This window comes from Globicephala melas, chromosome 9, assembly GCF_963455315.2.
Source record: "Globicephala melas chromosome 9, mGloMel1.2, whole genome shotgun sequence".
Classification (NCBI taxonomy): domain Eukaryota; kingdom Metazoa; phylum Chordata; class Mammalia; order Artiodactyla; family Delphinidae; genus Globicephala; species Globicephala melas.
This window is the reverse complement of record NC_083322.1, coordinates 35,236,367-35,257,925: the sequence shown is the minus strand read 5'-3', so window position 1 is coordinate 35,257,925 and position 21,559 is coordinate 35,236,367.

Sequence of the window (21,559 nt, the reverse complement as noted above, 5' to 3'; positions counted from 1 at the left end):
ATCAAGAATCACAAATCACAAATACTTAAGACCACCTAGAGGGGTCGTATAGGGAGGGTGGGATGGAGGGAGATGCAAGAGGGAAGAGAGATGGGAACATATGTATATGTATAACTGATTCACTTTGTTATAAAGCAGAAGCTAACACACTATTGTAAAGCAATTATACTCCAATAAAGATGTTAAAAAAAAAAAAAAGCACCAACATTATGAAGGACAGGGCAATAAAACCATCAATCTGAATTTACACTTGAAAAAACAGAATTAATATAGTAATAGGAATGGGACTTTAAAATAACTAAAAATTACCTCAAAGAGAGTACTATAATATAAAAAAGGAACAGTTAAAGGAGAGAAGCCACTTAATGTTTAAAAAAAAAACAGAAGCAAATACCTTTGTATTTATATTTTATATAAAATATTTTGTATTGTAAGCAAATATTGCTTAACAAATATTTTCCTGAACTAAAGAGCAGTAATATTTACTCTATTTTCTCTCTTTTGCTTCTCTACTGCTTTTTAAATTTTTAACCAATTTCATCTTTGCAGATTGGTAGGTGAAGAGGGGGAATCATAGAATGGTAGAAATCATAGAAATAAAGTACAAATCCAGCTGTCTCAGCTTGAGTAAGGAGAAAATTAAAACCGAGAGTGAGTAATTTGTCCAAGGTCACACAATCTCTTGTAGGGAGCAAGGGCTGAGAAGAAGGCGGCTGAGCTCTTGGTCCTGAGCGTCTTTACAAAACCTAGTAGTTCACATCATAGTCTTTTAAGACAGCAGACTTGGGTCTTCTGTTTATTTCCATGTAATCTTGACTAATTTAATTTACTAAATCCAGGTTCCATAATTTGTAGAGTGAAATATGGTATCTACTTTATAATCACCTGTAAGGATTAAATAAGATAACATATGTGTTAGCTCCTGGCTCATGGAAGGAACTTAATGTTTAGATGCTACATTATCACCACCATCATCACTGTAATTGTCCTATCCTCGAGGTGGTCCCTTCTATGAACAGGATTGTGGAGTTTTTAGATACTTTTGCTTTGGCAGCCATTACAAGCACTGAAGAAATGTGTGCCCCTCTCCATCTACTTGACAGCCTCATACACTCAGCTATTATTGCATGACATTTGCTGATGACAATGGACTTCATGACTTTCCCAGTTGCCGCAGGTTGAGCCTGCCAGTATCTCTCAGGTTACCGTCCAGCAGCTACCAACACCACTCACATTTATTTTGGTGGCCTCCCCCAAGTCTCCACCAGGGATACTCTTCTCACTAAGCTGCTCAGAGAAGTATTGCTCTCTTGATGTTTTAACAGTGTTACAACTCTTCCTTTAGAGTTTGTTTCCCTCCTCCTTCCATAACAGTGATAAATGAGAAACTGTCTTTGTAAGCACATTGCTCAGAGTCTAGCAAAGGAGATGGACATATTAACAACAGGCTATAAAATTATGTGATAAGTTTCATTTGCTATAATTTCACTCGGTTCTCCTTTCCCTCTCGCATGATGTTTATGTTTTTGTCTTCCTAGTTCCCCGGTCACAAACATAAGTCAGACCATAGGCTTACTTGTCTAATAGTCCTTCCTGTCTCCAGATTCTCACTCCTCCTTTTCATCTAACATGTCATTGCTAGATTAATCTTTTCAATAGACTACTTTAATCATATCAACTACTTAAAAAATTTGGAGTCTACTATCTATGTTTCTTAAAAGAGCCTTGAGGAACTGGGAGAAGATCTCTTGACCTGGAGTCCAAAGACAATTAAGATGTACAATTATCCCACCCACTGAGATGACTCTGTGCCAAAGAGTTGTCCAGCTCTTCCAATCTCTGCATCTCAGGATAAACTTCCTGTCTCCTAGGCACATTCCTTGGCATTTGAGAGAGTGCATTTCTTAGCATCCTATCCTTAACTTATTTTCAAAATTTACAAAAGTATTAAGGATATGGACCTCTCCGTCTGCAGAACTGTGCCCCTCAGCTATCTTCCGGAGCAGCTGGCTCATCAGGAAGGACTGCTCAGTGTCCATTTGAAACTTAGGCTGTGGGAAGACTCATCAAGTCACTGAATTAAAGCCAGAATTAGAAAGATCCTCTCTCTAGCAAGCCCCTTCCTCCACACACACAGCCCAAGACCTTCTGATTTCCATTTGTGCTGCTTATCAAGCTGTTGTCTGTTAGCTCCAGACTCACTGTTCCATACTTGGCTTTGTGATGCCAGTGCTGGAACTCTGCAAAGCACATTTCTGCATCTCACGTCCATGGTGAAGGCTATTAGGCTGTGCAGTAGGAGACACTGGAGGGATTCTGCTAGGATAAAGAGGAAGAAGAGCTCTCTCCTGCTTTGTTTGCTTTCTGCTTCCTGTTCCTCTGAGCATCATCCCAGCAATGACTCCTCATCCTGGCAGTGGCGGTTCTTTCCAGTAGAAGCAGCTGTCTCTCCTCTATCTACTTCCTCTGCCACTAGGAATCTGGTTTCTTTTTACTTATTTATAGACTCCCCTGCCCTCTACTTCATGTCTTATTTTGCACCAGATGAATTCTTCTAAAATGCTCATCTCCTCATCTCTCTCTCATTGGCATAAAATCCTTGACTGACTTCCCATTGCTCTCAAGGTGAAGTTCCTTAGCAAAGACCTTTTATCACCTGCTCCTTTTGGCCGTGCTAGCCTCCTTTACTAGCTTCACTCCTGTCCGGGTGCATTTAATGTTGCAGCTTTACCAATCTGCTAGTGGTGTCCCTGAATACACCACGCTGCTTTGCATGTGGGCATCCTCCCTTTCTGCTCCTCAGTTGGAAGTTCCCATCATCTCCTGATCTGTTCTTCAAAAGCCAGTGCTGACTTGACCTTTGACCAGAGGGTTCCCCTGACTTCCTAACAGAGATAACCCCTTTCCTGTGGTCATCTCTCATTTTATCTTTCACATATCCTCTTATCATACGCATGATTCTAAATATTAATTTAGAATCACATGTTTTCTTTTCTACCCCTGTGAACACCTAGAGACCAGGAACTATCCATTATTTACCACTATATGGCCAGAACCAGCACAGTGCCTAACAATTGGTGCCCCATAAATATCTGTTCATATTTGCATCTATTATTAGTGTCTTCTTAAGATCCATTTTTTGACATCTCTCAGTATTTGATATGTAACCTTTAGGAAGCATCTCAGTATGAATTTATGCCTCTGGTTTTAGAGAATTTTTAAAACAATTCTCATATACTTAAAAAGACTTCCTTAAAAAATATTTTCCCTGACGGTAAAATGAATTCTTCCTTTGCTCAGCTTGGAAAAAAAAGTCTTGTGATCTGGAAGTCAGAGTTCTCATAATAATAGGATTAGGTCAATTTATATAACCTGGATCCCAGTCTATTCCTCCTGGTTAGATAAACTGGTAAGCAGGTCAGGAATTTATAAGCCAAGTGATAAGCACTTTTTTAATAAGTTATAACTGTTATTTATTTACCATATCTTTTAGAGTGTAATTTTCTGTTTTTAGCTTAAGTATTTCTGGAAATTGAGAGACACTTACCGTCATCCCAGCATCATCAAATGGGAGAATATAGACGCTGTAGAAGGTAGTACCACAATTCCATCCCAATATTTTAAATCAAGTGAAGTATGGATAAAACGAACACCAAGGACAGCATTGAATGGGGAAAGAGTTCATGACCTGTAGGAGGGGGAAGCAGAGAATGTATTGTAAAGTGGAAAGGAAAAGTCCTGTTTTGGTGGAAGCTTAGGGTTCACAAATGTAAGCAAACAAAAAGAAAAGAATTGTTAGAAAGCTCTGAATTTTGCCTCATATGGCTTCTTTTTTCCTGATTCATGTCCTAGTCACAGGTATTAATAAAAAAAGTTTATTTTGTAATGTTCATTAAAACCCACTTTGTAGGGTTATTTTCTCTGCTATGCAGATGAAATTGAAAGGAAATATTATGACTTTGGGGTCACTCATAGGTAATAAAAAGTCTTCTGATCACGTGTGGTCACAAAAAGAAAGTTTCATTTCAGCAGTTAAAATGTCCAGTCATCTAAAATTAGGGCTTCTCCTCAGCCCCTATTGACTCCTATAGGTGGTTACCTGAAGGGGGCTTTGTGGATTCCTTCTTCATTTCCTCCATTTCTTTACAAGTCCTACATAGGTGGTCTAGCTTTAGAATGTGGAATAGTTGGCAAATATTGTCTTGGGGCTTTAGCCAAAACAGAGTCAGAAATAGTTCAACTTTAACATCCTGTTGCATATCCTTAGTAGCATAACTAAAACACAATTTTTATACAGTTTTCAACTCCATATATTGCCAGTTGAGATGGAGAATTCAAGAGCAGGCACTAGAATAACAAAGTAGGCACGTTTACACTCTTTACAGGAAATACCTAACCACACATGTCACAATCAACTGCAGTGTTTTCTACCCACCAGCTTACCCTGAATCACTGAGAAAGAAGACAGAGCTCTATAGGATGTGAGGTCTTGGACTAAAGAGGCATTTTTATTTATGATATTTCTTAACAGGCATGTGTTTTACTAATTAAAGCACACAAACTTCATATTCTGTACCATAAAGCCTGTGTTTAGTTTAGCATAAAATTATTAGTTTTTTTCTAACATTTTCTTAAAATTGTTTCTCCAGGGATATACACCACATTTAACCTCTAATTCCAGTTAAATCCTGGCAAAATGTCATATTCTTCAGTTTGATAATGGTAAAACTGTAGAAATGATGGTATTTATGTAATTCTAAAGGATGCTTTTGGACATGGTTTTTCTTGTGTTTTCCCTTATTAATATTAATAACCATTCAAGCTGTGCTTAGCAGAGGACTTTAAATTCCTATTACGAGGGGAGCAAACATTTATTTGCAGAAAACATACTGCCCAAATAAATACCCAGATCCCTTTACAAACAACTTTTTTTTTCCCCTTAACCTGTCCTCTTAAAATATCACCTTCCAGTCTCTGATTAGTCTCCAGTTTCAGGAAGCACTCAGCTTAAAATAGAAAATCAGAAATATCTTTGGAAGGGGAAAGGAAAGTTTAGAAATATAACTGTTTTACTCCTTCAAAAGAAAATTGGTCCTGCAAGAGAACCAAGCTAAAAGTAGTCCTGAGTTGAGAGGACACTTACAAATTTATTTCATGCCAGTTGTTCTGCTATACCTGTTGTGGATTCATTTACCCATTAGAGTTTATCTAAAGTTTTTCTACCTATAACTCCAACTATAAGGGGAACAGGGGCCTCCTTGCACAACTCTGTAAGCTCAAGCTGATACTCTGGTGAGACAGATATTCAAAGATAAGTGGAAATTATTCAGCTCTATTTCAGTTCAAAAAGCTAACTCCTGCCATTGCAAGATAAACATCCCTGAAGAGTTATTGGTGAAATTAATATACTAGGAAGTCAGTGGCTATAGGACTTGTCTGCAGAAGTAGCCAGACTCAGAGAGGAAGAACAAGAGAATAAGTGAGTTAGCTGTTTCTGCGTTTAAAAAACAAAAAGCCTCAAAATCCAGATTACACCTGGAACTAAGGACATTAGTAGTTTACCGTAGTGAAGCATAAAGTCTAGGACAGTGTTTTCAAAGTGTGAATCCCAAGGCTTTCTGCATCAGAATCACAGGTGGTGATGGGCCTGCCTAGCTTGTTAAAAAGGCAGATTCTCAGGTGTTACCTTAGACCTACTGAACAAAAATTTAGGAGTTGAAAACTGCCCCCTTATTGATGCTGAAGCGTGAGAACTATTGGACTGGGATCTAACAGCTCAATAAAGTAAGGAGGGGGAAATTATGGATCTGAGCCTACAGTAACTGTTAACAATAGTGCAAAAGATATAGGTTCACAATTCTGAAAACCAAACACCTTTTTTTTTGGTAATTTATTTAGAGACCATTCCCACCCTTATCTAGACGTATTTATTGGCAATAAAGTGACCTATAATTATGTGATATCATGTATAGCCTCTATTTATCCTACTTTGTGTGTGTGTGTGTGTTTGGATTTTACTGCATAATACTCCAAATGAGGTCAGTATATAATATAAGGTAGATGCACCATATTCTGAATTCAGAAAACCCTTTGGCTCAAAGGGTTTCAGGTAAAAGAGTGAGTACCTGCAGAAGTTTAAAGACTTCTCAGTTGCAAGAAAATAGTGCAGCTAAATGAGCTTGAACCTACAACAAATATTGGAGGGAATATTTGTGAAAGGTATTTAAAAGGGGAGAGGGAGAAGAAGAGGTGGGGAGAGCCTTTTGGCCTGAGCGCCGTTTTGACACCTGTGAAAGGAGAGCAGGAGGTAAGAAGGATGGGCAGGGTATGTTTCAAACTAAAGAACATCTCTGAGAAATGTCAGCCAAGCCAATGTGGACTCCCTGAACAGAATTTCCCATGAGAAGGTCCTGCATCAGGCAAAGATGGCCTGGCTCTGGCACCCCGGCCATGCTTAGTCATTGGCTGAGAGTAGCCTGGGGGGCTAGTATGGCATCAACATGAATGTCTTGGAGGATCTGAAGGTGCAGCAGCTTGTCTTCTAGCAGGTTTTCTTTAAGAAAATCTGGGTGGTACCCCTTCATGGTCACCAAAGTCCATGACTTACCACATGGGGCAGACCAGCCCAGCAGCCAGGAGCTTCCCTTTGGATTGGGATATTACAATGAAACATCTTCTTTGTTCTGTAAACTCCTGTTTTATTGGGTCTCTTTGTTATATTAGCCTAATGGTATTCTAGTCAATACATTACACAATTGTAATTGTCTTTCTTCATGTATAATTTGTCAAACTAAATGTCATCATTTAGGAGCAGGAAAATATGATCATTGTAAGTGAAAAAAGAAAAGAAAACCACACTTTCGAACTATCATAGTCATTGAGCCCTGAGGGGAAAAAGCTATCAAAGGAATTACTGGGCTCTAGATCTTCTGGAGAAACCTTAAAACATTTGCCTACTGCTCTAATTCACATTCTGCCCAGTCCATGTTAATGGAAGAGACTGAGGTCAAAAACATCCTGGTTGATAAGGACCAAGGCCAGATGGATGCCACCAGGGTCTCTGCCTTTCTGTGTATCTCCTAAGGGGATCCGGAGCTGAAAGAACCTATCTGGCTGTTATAAGCCAAGGTTAGTAAGGAAAGATAAATCTTATAAAGTTTGTTACCAAGCCTACTAATTTGAACACTTTGTATTGCCTCAGAACCCCATTTGTTCTTTTTCTTTACAGGCAGATAATGTAGAGTTTTCCAGATAAGTCTTATGACGTACTAATAAAGGCCATTGCTTGACAAGAATAGAGGGATAAATTGAGACATGGTGCTGACCTCTGTTACTAAGGCACATAGAAAATATGTTTTAGTCCATAGAAAATATGTTTTAGTCGAGTCCTTTCACAAAATAAACATTTATAGGCCAATCCTTCCTCTCCCTCTCTCCCTCATTTTCTAAACTGTCTTGTTAGTGGTGTTTAGATACAACTCTGTTTTCTCGTTTCTTTGCTCTTTCAAAATAGTGGTCACCTTGAATATCAAATATAAAAATATCACTTAAGAACATAAGTGTTTGTAATTGTTCTGGATTTTGCAGGGGCTCTGTGGGTTTCAGGTAAGAAAATATGGGAAAAATATGTTCACTAGTCAGTGCCCTTGCCTCAGACTTCAATTTTAGTTGTTCTCAGAGGTTTTAGCATCATGCTCATTATTTATTTATATCTTCCCTCTTTTTTTCCCACTTTGCAGATAATTGCTACTTAATTGATGCTGCTTCTATGCAAACCTAGTCACAAGACACACTGCTAAATAGAGGAATCATTAATCTGAGTATGTGCTGTAGATTTCCTTGAAAGGGTGCCTGGAATAAGCAAAGTCATTAGCAGTTTATTTGCAACAGTGCACTTAGGAAAAGCTCTGTGGAAAACACATCAACAGTCAGTATGTAACTGAGCAATTAACACAGGACCTCTGTTCTTTGGGGTGTTAGCATGGGAGTAAACAGAAGCAGATGTGAAGTGTTTGTGCTGTTAGCATGCACGGTCTGTTCTGACATATGCAAATACCACTCACGCTTACAAAACCTGTAGCCCCTGTTGTACCATGACCTTACTGATGAAGCCCTATGACAGAAGTGCTTCATCTGCACTGGGTGCTATTAATTATTAACAGGCCAATACCACCTCCTCTTGTTATTAGAGCTTTGCAGAAAGCCAGGTGAGAAAGCATCACAAACAAGTTGATAACACTCTGGTTCCCAGCTTGCCTTGACTACTGCTCTTTTGCCAGAAGACTCGCTGAAAATAGAGAACAAGTAAGGCCAGAGAGCAGAAAGGATTTCAAAAGACTGACAGATGGGATCACCTGTGTAATCCAGACATGAGTTTGAATAGTTTTCTCCATGGGATGTAGGTAAACCCTGTGATGATCCAGTGGTTTCTACATGAAGGCTAGAGAATTCTGGTCTTGGATGGATTTGTACATAAGAACTTAATTTACCATTTTCCCTTCCTTGACAAGGAGCTCGAAAATTATTGCTCACTAGAACAATTAAAATTAGAAGCAAATGGCATGCCTTTCTGTCCTTGTATCTTTAAAGGACATGTCATAGGCCTCACTTATCATATTACTTGAATTCTGGAACAGAAAGCAAGTTTTATGGTGTAAAATGTAATACCTTCCATCTCACTGTCAGTAAGCGCTGAGATTTCTCATCATTAAAGAAATGTTAAGTATTTCTAAAGTCATATATGCATCTCAGAAATGGTTGCACTTCATTAAAAGGAAAGCAGCAACAAAGATTATTCTAGATCCTTTTTACTCTGTAAATGGGCAGCCTACTCGTGGGTAGTCTGACAAAAGATAAGTGGTTGATATTAACTCATTAGGGTTTGTTTATAATTCTCTAAATTACAATACAGTATACTTTTAGGATGGTGAAGGGAAACTTTCCCTCAATTCTTTATTTTATAAAGAATTTTTTTGTGATCATGCATTGCTGGATATGCGCATATATTTTGGACTTCTCATGTTTTTCTATGACTGAGCTACACCCAGTTTAAGTACATCCCATTGGAATGAATTAATTTGAACCATTAGTATATTCTGCTATAGATGTCCTAACATTTACTCTGATCTTATACCAAAACCCTGGTATTCCATCGTCCCTTTATATAAACATCTTATATAGAATCTGACTGAAGGTATTAAGGTAAGGGCTGAAACAACGTATCTTAGAGTTATTGAATTGAAATCTTATTTCCTCTGTAAAAACTTAATCAAATAAATGAAATATGAGGCAGAGTCCTCCCTCCTCAACTTCATTCTATAATGCAATTCTCAGATTTGAGGGGAAATAGCAAATACTAAATCTTGTGCAGAGTGTAAATCTTCATTTGCTCATAAACTTAACGTATTGTCTCCATCTCTATTTGAGTACTGGCTATACTTTTCTAGGTTTTAAAATAGCTGTCCAGAATAAAGTAGGTTTTTCCCTAGTCATATTCTAAACATACTGAGTATAATATTTAATGAAATAAAATCTATTTCATTTATTAAAACAGTATTTAAATTTTAGGAATATAATCTATCATGAAGTATAATCTACCCATGAAAAGGGTAAAAGAAGGGGTGAAAAGAGGAAGTAAGAAAACTAGAAAAGTGAATAAGCAATTATGCTGTGCAACATAACTTTGCCTTGAATGCCTTGATTTTTGAACTGGCATATGTCCCAATATAACAGGAACTCTCAAAGGAAAGGTTTACAATCTAAGTACTATGTTAACCATGGTGAAATGAGTCAGAGCTAAACATTCTGAATCTTGGAATCTGGCACCTGGTTCCTGGGCTGTGGTGGAGTGTGTAGAGAGGAAAGTAAGAGAGTATCTCTGTGGTTCTTTCATGTTTCTGCATATCTTGGGAGAAGAGTGCTTTGCCCCAGATTATCTTTTTAAGGATATTTGTATAGAAAGCAGCCTTAGAAGATAGAGATGGTATCTCCCTCCAGAGGAAGAGGCAGATTTGCTTACTGTCTGGGGTAATAAAGATAATGTCTCCCTCCAGGGCATAGTCAGGTATGCTTACTGCCCACTATAAAAGATTTGGGTTCCCAAGTTCTGAGTTCATCTCCTGGAGTGCAACCTACTGCACATGCAGGTATCATCTGGCCCTCTTTGTGAGAACTTGGGCTCGGAGACTCTGCATAATGTATGCTGACTTTCATGCTGGTTTCTGTGCCATGAGTAATGAAGTTCTTTGACTCTGACAAAGGAGTCTCACATCTACTGCAAGCACCCATAGACCCCCTGTAAAGTAAAGCTCAGATCCTTCACAGTTCTTGACAGTTTGGTGATGAATATGATACTGACAAAGACATGCTTTCTGGAAGAGGAAAAATTAGTGCCACAGGGCAATTAATGGTATCTGAGGGAGGTCCATAGGACTCAGTAGTAAACATATTGACCAAATTGTATGGCCAGCCTGTCAGTAAATGGTGTTCTGTTTTATTACTTATGAATGAGGAAACGTTAGGAGGGTGGTTGTAGGCCAAGTATCAGGAAGTTGGTTCAGAGATAGATGCATGAATGGTGCCCTGGTTGCTGCTAATTTTTCTCCTAAGGTGGAGGGTGAGGATTCCTTGACAATCTGGTAGTCAGTCTCAGGTTTGCCCCATTGTCACCCAGACAACTAACATTAAGGGTCAGATGTTTCCAATCCATTTCAGACAATAACTAAAGAATGTACACTACACTGGTTGAAAGAAGGAAAATTAATGAATAGTATGGACAGGACACAGACAAAGTTTAGAACGTTGGCTGGTTTACTTGAGACATGAAGAAATGAGAGGCAGGGGACTTAATTGCTTGTTACGGAGGAATGCAACAGCTGGGCAGGCTCATAGCTCAGCCCCACCCACAGTCTAGTATGACTAACTTAGATCCATTAGAATTGACAGCAAAAGGTCACAAAGGTCTTTTTATTGTCGTTTTCTGTTTGTTTGTTGCAGTGGTTCATGGCTGTTATAAGGGAGATATGGCCCTTTTACAGAGATTTCCCTGAGACAGACGAGCTCCCTTGAGAAACCCCAGATGAGGCATTGACTAAACTTTGGACTCTTATTGCCCTGATTGACTTAACAATACCAGTGGAGTGATGGAGTTCACCCCACTGGAGAATTAGAAACCCACTCAAAGACATGTAGATAAATTGTTGCAGTCAGCCTTGACACCATAGAAAACTCTCCTAGCCTTTATGTTGAAATTGAGTAAGCACTTAAGGTATACCGTTTTGATAATGGGATAGCAAATGGTGTAGATTAAGGTAGATTCCTTTTAAAAAGAAGACTTCTATGTGAGTTAAGCCCAAGTCAAGCAAGGAATACAAACCTCAGGGTCACAGTCTCAAAGCAATTTGTCTGTGGCTGCTCAAAGGCTATTTGTCCATGGCTGAATCAAAGGGCCCCCAGATCTGTAATATTGGTGCCAGCAATGCTGACTTTGCTGCCCCATATAGGCCTTTGGTGGGCCAATAACATTGGAAGTTTGTTTGGTTGAGCCATGAACAGCCACCATGTTGCTGGAGACCTAAGGTAAATGTGCTTTATTTAATAGCCTAGTTCCACTCTCACCCTGCACATTCCCTGTTCCCTCTCTCCTTCTCTAACCTTACACAACTGCTTTAAAAAGAAAGATAATTAGGGGGAACTTCCTTATCCCGAAGGGGAACTGAAGTCCATACATACCCATCCTAGTAATCTGGGGAAATTTGGAGAGTGTAAGGACTCAAATTTTTATAGCTCTGTTTGGTATAGGGAGAAAGTTACTATCCTATACAGTCCCATGGGGGGAAGGGACACTCAAATTCAACTGATAGGCTTTGGGCAAGGTTTGCAGTGGGGAAAAGAAGTTAACAGTGATCTTGTATGGGTGTGACGCTTTGAGTTAATTTAATGTAGTATTGTCGTGACCTCCCTTGCTGAATGTATAATTGACACTGGTGTTTCACATGATGGTACTGAGAATGTTCATAAAGTCTAGGGGGACTTTTCTGATCAAAAAGATCTACATCTGGGGCTTCCCTGGTGGTGCAGTGTTTGAGAATCTGCCTGCCAATGCAGGGGACACGGGTTCTAGCCCTGGTCTGGGAAGATCCCACATGCCGTGGAGCAACTGGGCCCGTGAGCCACAGTTACTGAGCCTGCGCGTCTGGAGCCTGTGTTCCACAACAAGAGAGGCCGCGATAGTGAGAGGCCCGCGCACCGCGATGAAGAGTGGCCCCCACTTGCCACAACTAGAGAAAGCCCTCACACAGAAATGAAGACCCAACACAGCCATAAATAAATTAATTAAAAAAGAAAAAAAAAAAGATCTACATCTGGAGAAGTGCTAGGGGGACACATAAAATACTTCTTAACCCATCTCACTGTCATCCCTGCAGCCTAAAGCAAAGCTTTTGGCTGCATGGAACCCTGAATTCACAGAATTTCCCCTAAATATCTGGGCCTGGTTCTTTGAACAATTCAGCGGAGCAGAAACCTGGTGGTGTCCACTGGGGTATTGTGGCTCTTCAACCTCAGCGCCAGCTGTACAGAATCAAAGATATCTGCGGTTTTTCCTTTTAGTGTGGCAGTTCTCATAGCTCTAGCTATTACAGCCCTTGCTGAACCTAGTTATAGTTTTAATGAATCTTGGGCTATTGCCAAGTAGCCTAGATGTTTAGTCTGCCACTTGGGAAACTATAATCCAGCAGATTATAAGCATCTTCCTGGCAGATTGGCTATATCTAGCCTTTGGTCCCCTTTCAGGGTTTTTAGTGGTGCCTCACCATCACTGACACCTTTTCAGATTATGATGTTGCTGTTCTAGTCCAATCAGCCAACTGGCCACTAACAGGTATCAGGGTTTCAGCTTTCCAGTCCATTTGCAGTTTGAAAATCATGCAACAGCCAGTGAACAAGAGGATAATACTCAAGGTTTTGATGGTCTTCCATGTACTCTGCGATTCACAATCATCTGGTATTGCTGAGTGTTGGAACAGTCTCATAAAACATTGACTTCAGAAGCTTTCTGACTCTCCCTTACCTTGTCCTGGTCCACACTGTTCAGAAAGACAGTTTGGTCACTGAATATGACTTTCTACAAAAGTGGATCATCTTCTCTGGCCACTTCCTGTATAATGATCATAATGATCAGGGCAAAATGAGGGGGGTATGTAGAACTATTTTGATAATTCTGGAGTATGAGTCATTACTGGGCATGATGAATTTTTCTTTTCTCTAAAAGCAACCCCAGGCAAGAGATGGTAAGACACTGTAATAGAACCTAGCAGTGGGGGTGGCAATGACAGGATGACTTTGAGAGACGTATCAGAAGGAACATTAACAGGATATGATATATCTTTGGGTTCCACTATGTCAGGCAGGGATGAAAGGAAATTGTGAAAGAGAAGATGTTAAAGATGATACCCAGGTCAATTGTGATATCTTATTTAAGAGGTGGAATCTGGGAGAGGGAGTGGGCCTGGATTAGGTTCCCACTGAATAATGACCTTCTTTAAGAACATGTTGAACAAACAAGTGGATATGTCCTATAGTTTTAAAGCTGAAGAGTGAGTTCTGGGCTGGAAGTGTAGATTTGGGAGCTGTTGATACAAAGAAAAGATTTTAAATTATGGTACAGAATGAGATTTCCCAGAGAGAGTATATGAAATATGACAAAAATTCTGAAGATGGAAATGTACAAAGCAACATTTTTTGTGGTCAGCAAAAGAAGTTTAGACAATGAAAGTAGGGATATTGTATTTAGAAAGAACTCTTTTAGAAAGTGACTCTTAAAATGAATGACTCTTCTTATTCCGAAGAAGAGGGAAGATAATCCTTGGAGAAGTACAACTCTTATTGACACACATAACTTTATTATATTAAATCATTGTTTCCGTGGACATTTTGAAAAACTCAGTGATATTTAGATATTTAGGGTGAAAAAAATGTAGTGAGGAGTATAGATTTTATATATATTTTTTTAATTGTTAAAGTACAACACATTTCTTTTGTAATGAAAATACTAAAAATAAAACTCTATAATCTTTCTGGCAAGAAGAAATGTTCAGAAGACAGTGATTCTCAAGATAAGTGACTGAAGGAAGATGTGATATATTTATCTTCCTAAAAAAAGATGGCATAGCTTTTTAAATGTCTTGATACCTGTCTGACAGGAGGGGAAATCCATTGACCATGCTCATCCAACCACGGATGAGTGCTTTTTCCTCAGCCACTCTGGTTCTCTGGGCCAGATGGGAAGAGAGCTAAGAATGCAGATGTGTACAACTCATCCCTAGCTCAGGCATGTCAGAATCTATTTTAATTCCTCTTTAAAAATAACAGTTCTTTTTAAAAATAAATCGTAAAGGCCAGTAATAAAGAATATTCTAGAGAAGTGCCAAATATGATGGTGGTTACATTTGCCAATTCTTTGCCCTGCTAAAAAATGGAAAAAGAGTATTATGTTTGATATAGGATTTGAAAGACTGCTTCTTTATTTCAAGCATTTGGAAATATTATGGAAAGGAGTCCTTGAAAATACAATAAAAGACAACAAAACATATCAAAGAATTAATTGTAAAATATTGACCCTCTCACACCCTGCTTTTCCATTCTTAGCCCCCTTCCATCACCCCTAGCGTCTTATAGAATTGAAAATCAGAACAAAGGGATGAGAAGAGACAAAAAACACAGGACCTGACACGTGTGTGAAGAATGACAGGTAAAGTGGTCTTCTGTGTTACTTGGAGGAAGGTTCATTACAGAATGGTAATTAAAATTATCCCTCACACTGGTAAGTTAGAAGCGGGGCATACTACTTCTCCGAAATATTTCATAGACAACTAAGCCTTATCCCTCCTGTGCTCTCCTGACAATTTGTGCCATATTCCCAAATTCCCTCCTCATCAAGAGAAGCGCAAGTCATTTTCCAGACCTAATTCTTTGTGCTTGGTATTGCCTTAAAAGGGATGTGCTGTGAGACTATACATTTTAAGGACACGGGAGGCTCACTGTGTAATCTATGCACCACATGAAGGATTTATAAAATAAAAGACTATTTATAGATTATGATCTAAACTCTCATCACATTCTTTTCCTTCGTAGAGAATCCCACTTGGATTTCTCTCTTTTCTCCCTTCCTTGCTAATTGAATCTTCCTTTTTAAATGTTTCTTTTCTTTGTCTTTTCTTTGCTTTCTTTGAAGAGAAAGTTAGGTTTTTATTCTCATTTTATCCCTTTTCATCTTGTTTTCTACTGTATAGATGATCTGTTGTTTTGTACCTCACCGCTAAGTTGGGAAATTCTCCATATTATTTATTTAATGAACTAACTACAATTCTTCTGACTTTAATTTGGTCAATTACAACTTATTATGTTTGGTTACCTCGAGTTCCTAGACTGACATAAATTGTGTCACTTCTAGCAGCTACAAATGCCATTGAAAATAAAAATTTGGTGTCGTTCCAATCAATCAGCTCTCCCTTCTCCTTTTTAATTATTTATTTTATTTTTAAGGCTTAAAGTCCTGTCATTATGAAGAGGGTTGTTCATTATTCCAAAAACTGCTAAGAACAGGATTGCTACCCAAGCAGAAGAGAATCTGTTTTAAGTGGTGGTGAGGCATTTGGGTTGATTGTGGAAGAAAAAGGTGCCTCACACTTTCCCTTCACTGGTAGAAATGCTTTATTTTAGACTTCTCAGACCTGGTCCTTATTCACATTATTCTCAAAATAGAATGTAGTGACATTTATAAAAGGACAGATGAATTCTTTGTGTTTTTTCTAACTAAATGCTTTAAAATTTAAACACTTCATGAAAAAAAGATTAAAAGAGTATATCTATTAACACTAATATACTCAAATTAGTGGATTCAGGTCTGTAGAATGTTAAAACAATAAGATTAAGTGTTAAAAGGGTCATTGTAAATATTTATTTAGCCCCACCTACCTATATCACTATAATTGGTATTTCTCTGAGATACAAAGAAAGCAGAATTCAATTTGATTCAACAAATATTTATTAAATTACTATTATGGCCAAGACACTGTGCTAAGTACTGTATGGAATACAAATATAGGAAATGTTGTCTAGTAAAGGCTTGAGTTCAGTACTGTTTATTTTAGACAAGATTTATTGAACAGCTAGGTACTGTGCTAAGTATTAAAAAATACAACACATCTGTAGGTAAAGGAACTTGCAGTCTGGTAAGCTGGCGTTGATAAATCCTTAAAATCATATACAAAATTGTTTGCATAGATGGTGTGTGTATGTGTGTGTGTGTGTGTGCATTTATGGTTTTTCTGAGGGGCACTATCTGCTGGATTCTCAAAAAGTTCAGTGACCCCTCAAATGTTAAAGTTCATGTATGCAATACAGGGTAGACTCTCAGAGCTATAAGAGTGATCAAACAAAGGACTCTTTCTGACCTGGTCCTTCAATTGCCAACTGCCTACATGGTGCTTGGGACTAAGCTATGTGCTGAGATGACCATTTAACAAAGTATTTTGCAAAGCAAGGGAAGACAAACCTCCTAATCAGAAGGAAATTTTAAAAGCGAGTGCTAAACGCCGTTATTAAATATTACAAGAGAGAAACGAATAGTCACTAAACTTTGGAATAGTGGGAACAGGCTTCTGGATCCCTGAAGGAGTACAGCTCTAAGTGGAGCCTTGAAGGTCATGTAGGGCTTGAGTAACTGGAAGCAAAAGATAATGCATGCTTCGAATGGGCTACAGACAGAGTGAGCAGGAAATGGACAGGGATGTTTTCCCTGATGCTTCCGGATACATCCTGAACTGATGGAGTTCTGGACCCAAACTCTTTGGAGTCCAATTATCCTTCAACCCAGCTCTAAAAGTTGTTGCACCTGTTACACCACTGTTAGTTAGGCCAGAAAGCAGAGATTTTGTGTGCACATATTTATGTACATAAGCACACACATACACACACACATTAACATCACATACATACGTATGTGCAAATATATATATGTTATTATCTTTCACACAGCTCTTTTGATCACAGTTAATAATTAATGTATTTTTGAAGAGTCTACCTTTTGCTAAGCCTTGTGTAAGAGCTAAAGATGAAAAATATTTCCCATCGTCAAGGAGCAAATGTCCATCAAGTGAAGAAGGAAAAGTAAAGTATTGCAAAGAGAACAGCATAAATAAAGGCCGGGAAGTAGGTAACCTTGCGCCCCTTCTTGACAATGGCAAGTATTTCATTTGAACCGTTGTTGAAAGAGGAGTCCATTAGGGAATGAATTTGATGAAGAAAGACCTCATGGAAAACAATGTATATCATGTTCAGAAGCTTAGGATTTAGATAACAGAGAAGCTTTAAAAGGTTTTCACTGGAAGGACAATGTAATTAGATTTAGACTTTAGACAGTCTCTCTGGCAGCAATGTAGACAGTAAGACTAAAGATCTGGACAAATTTGCACAGTATTATAAAAGAATAAGTGATAGGACACACCACATAGTCAATGAAATATTAAACAGAATCAGTAAGATTTGGTTCCATATTAGATGTGGGAAATGAAGGAAATGAGAAATCTAGGATAACTACCAGGTTTAAGGTTTGGGTGACAAAGTAGATGGTGGTTCCACTCAGCAAGGCAGGGAACACAAAAGAGGAGAAAGTATAAACCAGATTAGATAACAGAGAAGGACAGGATGACCTGCCCTAGGAACAGGTTGAGTTTGAGGAAATCTGAGGAAGTGAAGACGTAGTTGTCTGCTTTATAAGATGAAGCTTGAAAAGGGACTTCTAGATCAGGGCTCAGCAAACGAGGACCTGCCCATCACCTGTTTGTGTACCTCCTGTGATGTAAAAATAGTTTTGCCTAATTTAAATGGTTGAAAAAAAATGAAGAAGTGTGACATGTACACACTGCTATATTTAAAATAGATAACCAACAAGGACCTACTGTAAAAAAAATTAATTAATTTAAAAAAGAAGAAGAATATGTTACATTAGTTTTATAGGACTGTCACAACAAAGTACCACAGACTGGATAGCTTAAACAACAGAAATTTATTTTCTCACGGTTCTGGAGGCTGGAAGTCTGAGTTGTCCACACGGTATTGTCAGGGTTGGTTTCTTCCGAGGCCTCTCTCCTGAATTTGTAGGTGGCTGTCTTCTCCTTGTGTTGTCACATGGTCTTCCTTCTATATCATTCTGTCTAAATTTCCTCTTCTTATAAGGGCACAAGTCATAATGGATTAGGGCCCACCATAATGACCTCATTTTAATTACCTCTTTAAAGATTCTATTTACAAATACAGTTACATTCTGAGGTATTAGGAGTTAGGACTACATCCACATTGCATGAAATTCAAATTCCAGTGTTTTATTGGAACATGGCTGTGCTCCTTCATTTACGTTGCCTATGGCTGCTTTTGTGCTACAACAGTGGGGTTGAGTAGTTGTGACAGAGACCATATGGCCTGCAAAGCCTAAATTATATACTATCTGGGCCTTTACAGAAAAAGTTTGCATCCTCTACTCTAGATAAAAGATGTGTTGGCAGTTACCAGTTTAGGGCTGGTAATATGAGCGATGAGATTACTAAGGAAGAGTGAGTTGTGTGAAAGGAAAGAGGGTGAAGCATGCACCCTTAAGACACAAACAGGTCAAAGAAGAAAGAAGAAAAGAAGCTACCAAGGTAACGGGGACAGAATGAGCAGAGCTGTCAGAGGAAAAGAGTAGTTGAACTGTGTACACTGTCTTCTTTCTCATGAGAGGGAACAATGAACAGTGACAAGAAAACAGAAGGGTTCTAGTGTCACGGAAGCCAGCATTTCACATAGACGGAGCTGGTGAATTAAAGCAAACACTATAAAAAGGAGAGGATAATAAGCAGTAAAAATGGCTTTTAGATTTATTAGTGGTCTATTTGCTTTGGAAATGTCATGTAATATATAATTTAATATATATTAAATACTTAATTTATTATATATTTAATTATACATAAATTTAATTAATATATATTTAATTTTATAAATGTTTAATATATAAATACTTAATTTAATATTTCTGAAAGGCAGTTTTGCCTTCATAGGGCTTGCAGAATATTCCCAATAAAATAATCAGGTTTCTGTACTGTAACTATTTATATTCTGAAGACACTTCTTGTGAAATTATCTCTAGAATAATACTTTAACCAGTGAGTAAAAGGAGATAAAAAGAACAATTTCAAATACATTCTAAAATCAGTTATTGTGTACACATTTTAAAAAGTGAAATTTTCAAATATTTCTGCATATATGTCAAACTTACCAGAAAAACACCAAATTTCCATTTCACTTTATGCTGAGAAAATTATTGTACTTTGAAATTTACTCCTTTCATGTTACTATCAAATCTGTAACTATTCCTCCTTAAAGCAAGCCACTTTCATATAAAGAATGGATATTACTAACCTTCCATATTTTGTACTATTTTATATTTGGTGCCTTGAAAGAAGTTATTCAAAAAGAATAGCACTGAGAACTTTATCAAAGTTCAAAACAGGTATTTGAATAGAAAAGTGAGCCATAATCATGAACCAGTGGTTTCAAAATTATGATTAGATCAAAACAGATGCACTGTTTCTATGAATTGTTAAGACCAGTGCAGAGGACCTATGTATGCTTATAAGCATTACTTGCTATCAACAAGAAATTAGCTCAAACATATAGATTCAGAGTGCAAGAGCCAAAGCATATTGCAAAAGTACTAAAGAAGGAACTGTCACTAAAATTCAATGCATTAAAGACAAATACGTAATGAACACACAGAATAACTATTGGTTTTTTTAGTGTAATTTTATTACTATTAAATTCTCTTATGCTTCTTATATTTACTCTTGAATCTCATTTTTCTCTATTAATATTATAATCATCTTTAAATCTGCAGTTTTCTTGAAAGATTTTTGACCCTTTCTACATTTTTTGGAACATTATTTATGTTTCTACCCAAAGTTATTTATTTTCTAATATTTTGCTTTTTAGGAAAGAAAAAATATTTAAAGGAAAAGGTGAAAATTATTCTTGAGAACACATCCATCTGAAGTAAGTACTTTGATGTACATTCTAATATTTGTATTGGGCTGCGTTTTCTATTACCTTATCATTTCAGAAGCAATGGAACAAATTGGTCTGCACATGAGAAAAGTATTTTCATTTGAAAAACCCAATGCTCTATTTAGAAATGGTTCCTGCATAACAAAGTACTGGAAATAGATTTTTTTTAACATCTTTATTGGAGTATAATTGCTGTACAATGTGTGTTAGTTTCTGATTTATAACAAAGTGAATCAGCTATACATACAACCCCATATCTCCTCCCTCTTGCGTCTCCCTCCCACCCTCCCTATCCCACCCCCTAGGTGGTCACAAAGCACCGAGTTGATCTCTCTGTGCTATGCGGCTGCATCCCACTAGCTATCTGTTTTACATTTGGTAGTATATATTAGTCCATGTCACTCTCTCACTTCGTCCCAGTTACTTAATGTCTTAATACTACCTCTACCTTGAAGAAAGCTTTTGTGTCAGTTCTTTAAAATGTGTTCTCAAAGAAGACTATTTCCTAGAAAACGCGATCATATCTTTTGTCCCAATTTTGTTAAATGGATGCTACATTGATACAACTTTTAGTTGCATTTCACTTTAAGGAAAAAAGAAATGCTCTGGCTGTAGAGGGACCAGAAAAAAAAGAAGAATGTGTGGTGAAAATATTCTTAATACTGTCTCCCATTCACTTAATTATTTAGATGTTTTGATGAACAAAATCCTATGCTTTGTTGTTCTTAGAATGTGAGATGAGTGTTAAATCCAGCATATACCAAATTCTCCAAAAGGGTAGCAATCATTTTATAACGATGTAGTGACTCTTTGTATGACCAAAATTTACATGCTGGGTGCTCAGCTCATAAAGTGCTTATGGGGAAGTCAAGGCTGAACTCAAACTTCACTGTGGGACCTGCTAGTAACTATCATTTTTTATTCCTAACATATTAGGCAGAGGAGGGAGTTGAAGCCTAACTTTTTTTGTTCAGTCAAAGTGCAGATGGCAGAACGGCTGCATAGTCTTCAGCCTACTTTTGAGTTAATCAAGAGTTAAGTCCAGAAACAAGGGAGAATAAGTAAGTAGTCTTACTTTTTAGCAAGCATCTTTACCATTTGCCAAAGTTTTTCAGAAATAAAATTGATCAATTTCTACATGTATCACTCAATCATGAACAATCTAGAATTTGACCAAATTTTGTGAGTTACATATTTTTGGTTATTTGTTTGCATGCCTGTTCTCTAACTATACCCCTTCCCTCAACACTCTACGCATACATGCAACACTTAGACTGCCAGGTAGCCAAGCAGAAAAAAATATCCCCAGTCTCAGAAGTTTGTTTCCTAAGTTAGACAATATTTTCAACTTTCCTAAAGATGTTCCTTTTATCACTTTTTGGTGAAAATACCGTATGTCCCCATGGCTTGCATAATAGAAAATGTAATCATATACATCTGAGCAAGGTGAAGAATGCCAAGG